We start from the raw sequence: 12,191 nt of genomic DNA, 5'->3' as shown, positions 1-12,191 counted from the left end.
GATTGTCATTTTAATAGCCGCGATCCTTCCCCAGAATGAAAGTTTCAGTTTGTTCCATATCTCCAACTTTGTCTTTACCTCCTTCCAAGTTATGTCATAGTTGTCTTTAAATAAATTTGTGTTTTTCGGGAATAGCCAAATACCCAGGTACTTTACTTTTTTTGGTCACCGCTATTCCTGTTTCCCTTTGTAGCTGTTCTGACTGTTTGTCCTTTACATTTTTCACCATCATTTTTGTTTTATTCATGTTTATTTTTAGTCCTGCCACCATGTTGTAATCTTCAATGATATTTAATGTTTCCACTATTGATGTCTGAGGCTCTTGCAATGTTAATACTATGTCATCAGCGAAGACATAGTATTAACATTGTATTCTTGTATTCTTTTATTCCCAGCTTTATCCCCTTAATGTTTTCCGTGTTCCTTATCTTTTGGAGTGGTACTTCCAGTGAGCTTATATAAAAAAGGCAATAATGGGCACCCCTGTCTTGTACCCTTTGTGATGCAGAGATCATCCGTTAATTCATTATTAATTATGAGTTTCGCCTTCTGTTCTTTGTATATTGCATCAATACATCTCAATATAAGGTAAAGGTAAAGGGACCCCTGACCATTAGGTCCAGTCGTGACCGACTCTGGGGTTGCGCGCTCATCTCGCATTATTGGCCGAGGGAGCCGGCGTATAGTTTCCAGGTCATGTGGCCAGCATGACAAAGCCACTTCTGGCAAACCAGAGCAGCACATGGAAACGCCGTTTACCTTCCCGCTGTAGCGGTTCCTATTTATCTACTTGCACTTTGACGTGCTTTCGAACCGCTAGGTTGGCAGGAGCTGGGACCAAGCAACGGAAGCTCACCCCGTCACAGGGTTTCGAACCGCCGACCTTCTGATCAGCAAGCCCTAGGCTCAGTGGTTTAACCCACAGATTTGGTCCTAAACCCATTGCTGCTAAGTTCTTTTTCATGAAAACCCATGAAACATTGTCAAATGCTTTCTCAGTGTCTATGAAAATTAATGCAGCCTGTTTATTTATTTTGTTTTCTAAATTTTCAATTATATTTATTATGTTCTGCATATTGTCCTTTAGTTGACGCCCTGGCAGAAACCCTGCCTGGCCCAGAGGCTTAAAAAAAAACATGATTACCCAAATACATTTAAGCCAGGCAGGGTTTCTGCCAGGGCGTCAACTAAAGCAGGGATAGGTGCAGGGTGAGCAGCAGGTATTGGCACAGGGTGGGCAATACTTCTCCTCTTTCCCACCCCCCAAACCAGTGTGTGATCTCCCCTCAAACCAGCTGGGCTGGGGATCTCTGGGCAACGCTTCTCCTCGCTGTTTGCGGGGGAAGAGAGGAGAAGAAACATTGCCCAGAGGGGAGAAATTGAAAGAGTCCCCCAAACAGTGCATGATCATTCAATCTCTCCCTGCTTTCCCCAGCGGCGGCAGCAGGATTCTTCACTTGCAGCTGCAGCAGTAGCAGAGGGATCCTGCAGCCTCCATACAGCGCTCGAGCGGTGCTATACAGCACACATGCATGCGCCCCTGGGTGGTTTGCCGACGGCGCCGCTTGAGTCGTAGGGACGGCGGCAGAGGGTGCAGCCATGAGCAGAGGATCCTCCACACACAGCTGGGGCTGTGTGATGGTGGCGGGGCTAGCCCCCCATGGGGTGCCTTCTTGTCACCCCTCAAAGATGGCACCTGGGGTGCTCCGCTCCCCCTGCCCTCCACTTCCTCCACCACTGCCTCTGGTTTGGGTCTGAGCTCGAAGTCAGGAGACCTGGCATGCCTTGTGAAAATTGCCATCTTGGACCTGACGTTCTTGAATTCTTGTTTTGCAGCACTCAACCTTTGCTATGGAGAAAGGTTGGCCACCTGTTGATGGGGCAGGGCACTGGGGGAGGGGATTTTGTCTTCCCCAGAGCACTGTTATTCTTGGTATGGATGTTACATTTATTGATAATGTTGTCTTTAGTTTCTGGCATATGCTGCAGGAATTGGGCTCTCTGCTTCTCAATGGGGACTCTCCTGAGGAGGTATTTGGGTGTTGCTTCTGGACCCAAACCAGCTTTGGCCCTGTCAGTGATCATCAAAAATGAACAGTAGTCTAATTCAGCAAAGTATATTATTATTTTAATACAAATAGATGGTTGGTATAAGTAAGGAATTCAGGAGCCTTATATTATTTCTGTGGGACATTTGCAAGAAGCCTGACAGTCTTTCATTACATAATGTTTGCATCCCACTTGATCCTTTAAGCTCGCACAGTTGCTATAACGATTTTTTTCCTTGCATGGATTGGCTAAAAATGAGAGAGGGAGAGAGAGAGATTATTACATTTGTAGATGCATCATTAAAATCATACGAGCCAGCCCTAAGTCACTAGGCCAGTTCACATAATTGCTAAGAGTTCCCATGCAGAGAACTGGGAACAGACCCTCCAAGTGTCCCTATTTTCCAGGGAGATTATTGATTTAGAGAAGCCGTCCCAGTTTCTGAATTGATCCCAGAATGTCCCCCTTTCCTTAGGATGTCCCTATTTTCATTGGAGAAATGTTGGAGGGTATGGAGTTATCCAACTGACGAGCCATCTGAAGGCAATCCCATATAGGGAAGGTTTATTAATGCTTTATTATGTTTTTATATATGTTGGAAGCTGCCCAGACTGACTGGGGCAATCCAGTAAGATGTGTGGGGTATAAATAGTAAAACTATCATTATGGAATGGGATGTCCCTATTTTCATCGGAGAAATGTTGGAGGGTATATGGAAGCACACAAGGTTGCCAGAAGGTTCACAAGCAATCAGGAAGCATGTTGACTATATGATACAGTGCCTCCACTTGCAAAGCGGGCCTACAGCTGCTGCAGTTTACACCATTGCAGCAACTTGAAAAGAGGAGCATATCAGTGGCTCATAATATCTCAGCCTGACCCCCTGCACACTCTGCAGTATATGCACTGTTGTATGTATTCGTTTACTTTGCAGTTACTTCAGAAAACCTGGTGTGTATATATAGAATCATCGAATTTAAAGTTGGAAGGGACCCTTATATGCATGTAATATGCACCGAACATTAAATGCATAATAATGCAAGAATTTTTCACCAGTTGAGCAGGATTGCTCAAAAATCCCATCTGTGTGTGAAATGCTTGTTTTCAAATTTGTGCATCAGAGAGAAACTAACATTGGCTGTGGGTCATCATTGCTGGTACCCATGGTAGCAAATGTATGCTTGCCCTTTGTAATGTCCTGTGCAAATTATGCGCGTTTTGTATTATGTGCAAAGTGGCCCTCTCATAGCCAAGGTCAACTTGGTCTACCAGATGGAACTGGATATTTACTGGGATCCATTTTTATTGAGTGCCCTTTCGACTCTACAAAAAGGCATTATGGTAATATTTGAAGTTATTTCTACTCACTGCATAATCCATTGTCGCATGAGCCAGGGCAGTCCCCACAAGGTGGTCCAGCCTTATATGGGGTTTTAAGTGATCCTTTCATGTTCCCTCTGAATGATAATAAGATAAACAAGATGATGTAAATAGGAATACATTTGTGTTTCTGTTCTCAATAAGAAAAGTATTTATGCATGTTTTTTTTAATAAAATTGCTTTAGTCTACTATTATATTAACATTTTGTGTGTTGTAAATTATTGTTCTTAATTTTTCCTTAATTTTATTGTTTAAATTGCTCCGATGTTTTTTGACAATCAAACAGGCCAGAATCCTTCCTACTGGGGACACTAGACAGCAAAATTCTGAAGGAAACCTCAATGCACAGAAATGGAAGGAGGAGGGAACACCCTCAAAGGAAGAATGGTTTATGAAAATCTGGGAATACGCAGAGATGGCAAAACTGACAGCACTGATAAGAGACACAGATTTCGAATCCTTAAAGAAGACTGGAAACCCTTTCTAGTCTATTTAAAAAGTTATTCCCCATATGCGAAGACCACAGTGGAGTTTGAAGCGTAAGAAAATAGCTGAATATATTAAGAAACATGTTAAAGAGGATGAAATTGCATAAGATGGAACCTTAAAATGCAATTGTATGTAATTTGGGTTACAAACATCTATGTTGGGTGAACGGGAAGTCACTAGTTTTGTGACTTCTCTGCCTATTCTCCTGAGGAATATGACTGCTCCTATGAACGAGGGAAAAATTGGGCTGAATGAAATAAGTGTAGAAATATCGACAGTAGTTGTGGGTGGCAAATGGCGGTTTTCTGCCAAATATTATCTGGGGTGGCACTGGATTTCTCCAGGATTTTAGAGCTGGCATAAGGAACTCGATATGGTTAAAAACACAGAGATCAAACCTGATACCTTGACATTATCAGCACCACACTCAAGTAACTCAGCTGTCCAGGGAACTCGGCATGTTCCCTGTGGAAAGGGCTTCTCAACAGGTGACAATCAGCTGATGGAAAGGTACTTTGTGGGCTCTGCATTTAAAAGTGGTCACCTGATGTAACTGTACTGTTAGGTAACTGACAGGAGGGCTGCCAGACCCATCATATGAGGTCTGACTGGATCCACCCAGATGGTGAAGTTGGGGAGTCCATTTCACTGAATATTCAGTGAAATGAACATTCAGGAATGAAAGTCTTCAACTGTTTAGGAGGATCTGGGGCGGCGGCGGGGGGGGGGGGGGTTCCCATAAAATGCCAGAAAATTCTTTCCTGGGTTTTTTTGACTTTGTCATTAAAAAATAAATAAATCAACGGCTGCTTCCTGATTTTTCTGGCAAATGGCCCAAAGGTAATTTTCTGGTTGGTTGGCAGCCATTGAAATGCAGAGTTAATACATTACTAGGGTGCTGCCCAAGTGTCCTGTGGCTCTTATGAGGGTTCTTTGATTCAGGGTCCCCCCCCCCATAATATAAAAAAGGAAAACGGATACGAAACGTAAGTCCCTTGGAGATTATGGGTAAGAAACGACTAACAAGCTTAATTAACAAACAAACAAACAAACAAACAAACAGATAAATAATACATACGCAGGACAGTACTGGCAAACGTAGAGGTATTTCCAGCGGCTTTGAGGACAATGGGCATCATAACAACCAATTAGGTAAGACTTGTACCAAACCATCTGTAAGTATAAAAACATCCACACAAGAAAAGGTATCAGAATCTCATAGAATCATAGAGTTGGAAGAGACCACAAGGGCCATCCAGTCCAACCCCCTGCCAAGCAGGAAACACCATCAAAACATTCCTGACAGGTGGCTGTCAAGCCTCCGCTTAAAGACTTCCAAAGAAGGAGACTCCACCACACTCCTTGGCAGCAAATTCCACTGTTGAACAGCTCTTACTGCCAGGAAGTTCTTCCTAATGTTTAGGTGGAATCTTCTTTCTTGCAGTTTGAATCCATTGCTCCATGTCCGCTTCTCTGGAGCAGCAAAAAACAACCTTTCTCCCTCCTCTATATGACATCCTTTAATATATTTGAACATGGCTATCATATCACCCCTTAACCTTCTCTTCTCCAGGCTAAACATACCCAGCTCCCTAAGCCATTCCTCATAAGGCATTGTTTCCAGGCCTTTGACCATTTTGGTTGCCCTCCTCTGGACACGTTCCAGCTTGCCAGTATCCTCCTTGAACTGTGGTACCCAGAACTGGACACAGTACTCCAGGTGAGGTCTGACCAGAGTGGTACTATCACTTCCCTTGATCTAGATCAGGCATCCCCAAACTTTGGCCCTCCAGATGTTTTGGACTACAATTCCCACCATCTCTGACCACTGGTCCTGTTAGCTAGGGATCATGGGAGTTTTAGGCCAAAACATCTGGAGGGCCGCAGTTTGGGGATGCCTGATCTAGATGCTATACTCCTATTGATGCAGTCCAGAATTGTATTGGCTTTTTTAGCTGCTGCATCACACTGTTGACTCATGTCAAGTATGTGGTCTACCAAGACTCCTAGATCCTTGTCACATGTACTGTTCTCAAGCCAGGTGTCACCCATCCTGTATTTGTGCCTTTCATCCCCCCCCCCAAGTGTAGTACTTTACATTTCTCCCTGTTAAAATTCATCTTGTTTGCTTTGGCCCAGTTGTCCAATCTGTTAAGGTCATTTTGAAGTGTGATCCTGCCCTCTGGGGTATTAGCCACCCCTCCCAATTTGGTGTCATATTGAGCCAGGAAAACATACATTTAACAACAGCCAAAATATCATCACTTTGTGTTGTGTCTAATTGAAGCACACTCATTTTTCCCCTCAGGGAAAGGAAGTTTGGAAGAAGCTGTGAATGAGAATGGCAACTGAAGAAACCACAGAAACAAAGGCACAGCAGAGAGAAGGACAATCCATTATCTGAACTTCCTGTGTGAAAAATATCAAAAAGTCCTGGATGAAACTCGAGGGACACAACCACCTCTTCTCGGTTTCCTTTCTTCCTTTTGTGATGTCCAAGGCAGCAGCAAGCCAAGATGTGAGTGGACTATCAGGCATGGATTGACTAGCTGAACCATGCACTTGACAAAGATACAAAACAGTGTTTGAGTTACCTGAGTGAAATGGCCAATTGGGGCCCCTTTACGGATTACTCCAACATTGTACTTGAAATCTTTCACCTCGTTGTACCAAACTTGAATGAGGTTATTCCATGGAATAGGGTCAGTTGAAGCGAATAGATTTTCACCACACAAGACGCCATCTAGAAGTGGAGACGGGAAGCATTAACAAAAACCCATGATTACTGATTCAGGAAATTCTGTAAACAAGAGGAGTCATTTAGTGCTTTGAACTGACATGTTGCAACAGGTAAAGCTTGTTTATTCCAAGCAGAATTTGTCCCCCACTCACAAATCTGTCTGGTAAGCTAGTTGGTTAAAGCTACTTACATTTGAATGCAAAAGAATTATTCTAAAGCACAAGGAACACCTGTTTTGTTGTTAGCACATGTTTGCACATGTTTGCCTGTAAAAGGTACTCGCTCTCTGGGGTTTTTGGAATTACTACAGTGGTGTGTGGTGAGTGGACTATGCAAGTCCCCATACGGGATCAAGAGCCCTTCTGCCCCCTTTCCAAAGCCCACCTGGCTCTGGGAAGGAGGCAGCAGGGCTCCAGCATCTTGTCAGAGGCCTGGCGCCTCCTTCTCAAAGCCCAGGAAGCTTCTGCCCAGATTATGGATGGAGGCGCAATGCTCACGTGTGTGACATTGTGGTGTTGTAATGTCACACATGCAACAGCACCCCAATTGCCCTTGCAAGCTGTCACCTCTTACCTTAACTTTCCCTGTGAAAAATTTCACTGCTTGCCACTGAATTCCTGTATTGATCTCTATATTTATCTCTGTATCCATCTCCCTCTATTACTGTGATTAACAAGGCAGAGATAGTCAAGTTTGAAAGCAAAATGTTTCCGGTTTCACCTTCTTTAGAACACCTGAGGGATGAGGAAGATGCAATGTTCTGCCCTAAAATTTTAATGTCTCTGATTTGTAATCTTTATATAAAAAATGTAGGCATTGCGTGCGTGGAGGTCACAGCCTTTCTTCGTAACCGCTGAACTGTAATGTAACAAATTTGGCTACGACATTACATGCCTATCAGTGAGGGATCTGGCATACTCCCCCCCCCAAAAGCAAACCTTTCATACCTAAAATAATGATTAAACACAAGAAAGTGGCACCCAAATTAGAGGTCACCAGCAGAAGCTCTGAAGACTCCAGCAGCATCCAATAGAAAGGCAGATCGCCCACTGCTGCTTCCAAAGCCGCGCCACCAGATGACATCACAAATTCCACAGCAACCAACTGAAAACAGGCCTTTTGCAGCAACAAGGCCCAACCAACTGAAAACAAGGCCCAACATTGCCAAGTGGAGGTAGGGGCCTGCCTGGGGTGGGGGGTGGGTGGAGGGCCCAAATAGGGGGCAGGGATAGGTAATGGGTCAGAACAGGGTGGGGGGAGACACAGGGATTGAACCTGCCCTCTCTACAGTATCTCGCCTCGGCTTTGCAGACTAGGTTGAGTGGATTTAGGGGTCTGCCTGGGGGGGGGATGGGGGGCCGAATAGGCCGCAGCATAGAATCAACTGAATATGGGCCTTTTACAGGCAAAATGAACGGGTCACAGGGATAACCCGGGGGGGGGGTGTTGGACGGAGGAGAGGAGGGAAATCACAGGGATAAGCTGGGGTGGGGGGAAGAGGTCATGGATCAGGACAGCGTTGGGGGATTCACGGGGATTAGGGAGGGGGATCAGGGGGGAATCACAGGGATAAGCCTGTGCTTAAAAAATTGTATGTATCACAGGTGGACACAGTTTGTGTCAAGGCAAAGCTTAGCTGGTTTGAATGGAATGTGGAATTCTGACTTCAGATGTTAGGAAGAATTGGAACATTCCTCTCCATTATGCCTCTTTCTGTGGGATTCCTCAAGTATTTTTAATATTATGCTCAGAATGACAATTGCGGAGTCAGTGCAATAATTGTGAATTTATATTAGATGTGGGTTAGATTTTAGATCACCCTTAATTTTTTGTACAATGCTTACTGACTGCCCTACTTACCGGCAAATCTTTTGTCGTTTGGGCTGTGAGCAAATTCACAATTGTTTGCCCAGCGTTTTGCATTCGCTTCAGCAGCCGAGCTCCATCCCTAAATGAAAAGAAAAGTAGTAAATGTGAGAATGGGCACATTCTCTAAAACTGGAGAACATCATGTACCTCTGATTTCTTAAAAATTTCTTGTGTTCTGTTCTAGAGTCAATCTCCAACCTCAATCCCTGGATGATCTTAAGCATTGTTTAGCATTACATCTGCTTGACTCATGCCATCCATGCTTAACAATAGTCACCAGCTTTCAACCCCTGGTTAAGACGGTGAGTTAGGTGGTCTCAGCTACTCATTGGAATGTGCACACATTACCATTTACTTGGGTTCCAGTGCACCCCAACCACTGGGCTTTGAATCTATGTATGCACAATGTTATTCATATTCCAAAGGTATGCTGCCATTTCTTGCACCTTGGTGTCCCCCCCCCCCCCAGTCAAATTTGGCCTGACGCAATCATTGTAGCCTTGTCCCACTTCTAGTGAAGCCCTGGTGTATACATTAGAGACATGGGTGTTTCCTTATTTGGTTGTTTTTATATTTTAGTTTATTGTTTTTAATTGGATTGTGGTTATGATTTGATGGATATGTTAAGTGGCTGTTTTCAATGGAAAATCAATAAAAATGATTTTTTTAAAAAACAAAAAAACTTCAGCATGCCATTGCTGCCCCCCCCCCCCGCTGCCTTAACTTGGCTGGTTGGGGTCTCTCTCCGTCACCCACAGAAGGTAGTGATAGCCACCAACTTGGATGGCTTCCAAAGAAGATTAGACAATGGATGTCTCCTAGTCCCAATGGCTATGCTTTGTCTTTCCAGTTGGAAGCCCAGGAAGGGAGAGCGCTTTTGTGCTCAATTCCTGTTTGCTGGTTTCCCACAGGCAACTGTGAGAAACAGATACTGTACTAAATGGTCCATTGGCCTGATCCAGCAGGCTCTTCTGATGTTCTCATGTCCGACTTGCTAAAATGGATTTTAAACCACTGCATTCAACCTCAATGTTTTCACTCCAGCTTCTGTCGGGAGTAAACCCCATTATATCTGGAAGATGCATAGGATCATCGATGCAGATGACAGCCACACAAAGGGGTTTTTTGGGGGGTGGGGTGGGGTGGCAGAGTCACATGCTTCAGGCAAATGCATCATTGCCCCCTCTCTGCACAGTGGTGTGGACCTTCTGTGGCATATGAGCTTCCCTGGCTGTTGGTGGATAATGCCCAAGTGTGACAAATCAGCTCAGTCTGTGTCAGGTGCCTCATTAATAGATATATATCACTTCACCATCCTCAGCTCGTCTGTCCTTCACAGGAAAGCAGCATATTAATAAGCATCTTGGCTGTCTAATAGAGCCCTGACTGACTCCAGCCAAAAAAGCTGAGGTTGCTGATGAGACCAGAGACCATCTTTACCGTAAGTCCTTCAAGACCTGCTTCTCAGGATGCCTGCAGACTCTTGGGGGGGGGTATCGTTCAGGGTTTCTTTTGTTTGTGTCAAGATTAAATTCTGGAGATGCTTAGTTTTGCTGTTTTGGTATCTTTATTCTTAGATCTCATTAGGACTTATGTGGGGAATATTTAATTTTGTTGTATATGTCGGGATGTGTTTTATTCTTGGTTTATGACAAATTTTGTTATAGTTATCTGATTATGTATATTGCATTGGGCGTGGCTTGAATGATGGAATAGTGACATATGCATAAACGATGATATGCAAATATGTGCCCACTTTTTGTCCTCTTTTATCTTTTTTAAAACGATGTGTAAGTGGCAATCCTTGGTGAAATGTCAAGCTGTTGTTGAATCTAGTCTTATCCTTGATGATTACTATGAGAGGGTGAAGAACCAAGGTTTTCTGCCTGCAAGGAGATGTAGTATCCCTGGAAAGCCTTTGCCAAGGCCTCTGACCTACATGAATCCGGCCTCTTTCTTGCTTACCATCTTCAGCATGTTGCTTGCACTTGGCTGCACTCCTCTCCGCAGCGCATTGTGCTTGTCAACAATCTGCTTTCGCTCTGCTGGTCCAATTCCTACTGCATGTGCCTGAAGTAAGAGAACGAGAAATATTCCTCTTGTCTTTGTTTGTAGGATTAGTTTTCATTATGCTAATATAATTTGACCATTGTTTCTCTAAGAATCATGAAAAAGTGCTTTGTAGGCCCCATTTGCCTCTGTCAGGCTCCTCTGACGAAATGAAATCTGAGTTGTAAACTGTTGGGTAACACAGTGCCACCCAACACTCTTTGGTGTATTCTGGATCAGTGGTGCCGGCTGGTGCCTGCAACTGTGGGTGCCTGAGGCTGTGCGCTGTCATCATGCCCCCCGATGTGCGCACTCTATGTCATCACCCCCCCCCCATGCTGACATCACTCATACACCTAATAGGGGCACAATGACGTAGAGCACACATACCAGGGATAGGATGACATAGTGCGCATGCCCCCTGGGGTATGCATGCGCAACCGAGCCTGGCCCCCTCATTTAAAATGTTGTGGGAGCCATGGCACTCAGGGCCCTGGGCACCTGGCACCTATGCACGCAACCCCAGAGTCGGTCACGACTGGACCTAATGGTCAGGGGTCCCTTTACCTTTACCTTTACAGTTACTGAAATAAAAGAGACTTGCCATTACTTTTAGCGGGATAGGAAACCGCAACATCCTTAAAGATTCGAGATTTAATCAAGTTTTTTATTTTTTTGTTTTTTTAAAAGAATACAATTACATTTGTTTGTACTTCCCCTTAAGTATGATATTTTTCAAGTCCATTGTGTTCCTGGATGAAGCAGGAAAACACATTTTGGCTGATTAAAGAGAATATTTAGGTTAACCCAATCCAATCTTAGATTTGAAAACAACCCAGCCAAATTTAGTAACACTTTTTTTGTCCCACTGATTTAAAGGGGAGAGAGTTAGGCATGGACGGTAAGAAACTTACTTTTGAAGTAGGTTGTTGTAACACAGCAGCAAAACTCAGCAACACAATGAGAATGATCATCTCTGAAAACAAAATAACACCAGGGGTTTTACCTTACATTTGCTGTTTGTATATAGAATGTACTTATTGAAACATGGCACCACTCTTCTGAGTGGGGGTTTAGATTCCAAACTGCTCATGTGGCAGCAGCCGAGAAGTGGATTTCTGCTGGGCAGGTGGTGGATCAGGATCTGCTGGAAGATCTCTGGATGGTTTGCAGGAGACGGGTGAGGGTTTTGGACTCCTGGTTGTTTAACAGGGGCAATTTATTGCTAAGGATTTGTACCCCACCCTCCCAATGTAAGTACAATGTTTAATATAGCTTACAGCACACTAATCCCCCACAAAGAAAAACATCAGGCTCTTAGAAGGAATAACTGACCTGTAGTAAATCAGATGTACACCTGCATGTACGCAAGCTGTCCTCCCACTGTATATGACCCATAGGTGCTTGCAGCCGATGAATGACCTGTTAGAATTTCATGGATGTACCTGGCTATGGAGGCTGCCTGTAGGGTGGAAGCGCTAAGCCATATTCCTTCAATTTCCCTTCACAGTTGCAAAGTGGACTGCTCTACAGCAATGGTAAATTCACTTAGGTCACTTTGATGACACTAGCACAGTTCTTAGTGTATATCCAGAGAGTCCTTGTCTTTGAGGG

The 12,191-nt window shown here is 44.1% G+C and overlaps 1 pseudogene; it reads right to left on the bottom strand.

Moving 5' to 3' along the window:
* Positions 1–2,172: 2,172 nt before the first annotated feature.
* Positions 2,173–11,645, bottom strand: LOC132591866 (cysteine-rich venom protein pseudechetoxin-like; annotated as a pseudogene).
* Between the last annotated feature and the right edge of the window lie 546 nt (positions 11,646–12,191).

Source organism: Zootoca vivipara, chromosome 3 (assembly GCF_963506605.1).
Source record: "Zootoca vivipara chromosome 3, rZooViv1.1, whole genome shotgun sequence".
NCBI lineage: Eukaryota > Metazoa > Chordata > Lepidosauria > Squamata > Lacertidae > Zootoca > Zootoca vivipara.
The sequence above is the reverse complement of the archived record's forward strand: the minus strand, read 5'-3'. Positions and strand labels throughout refer to the sequence as shown.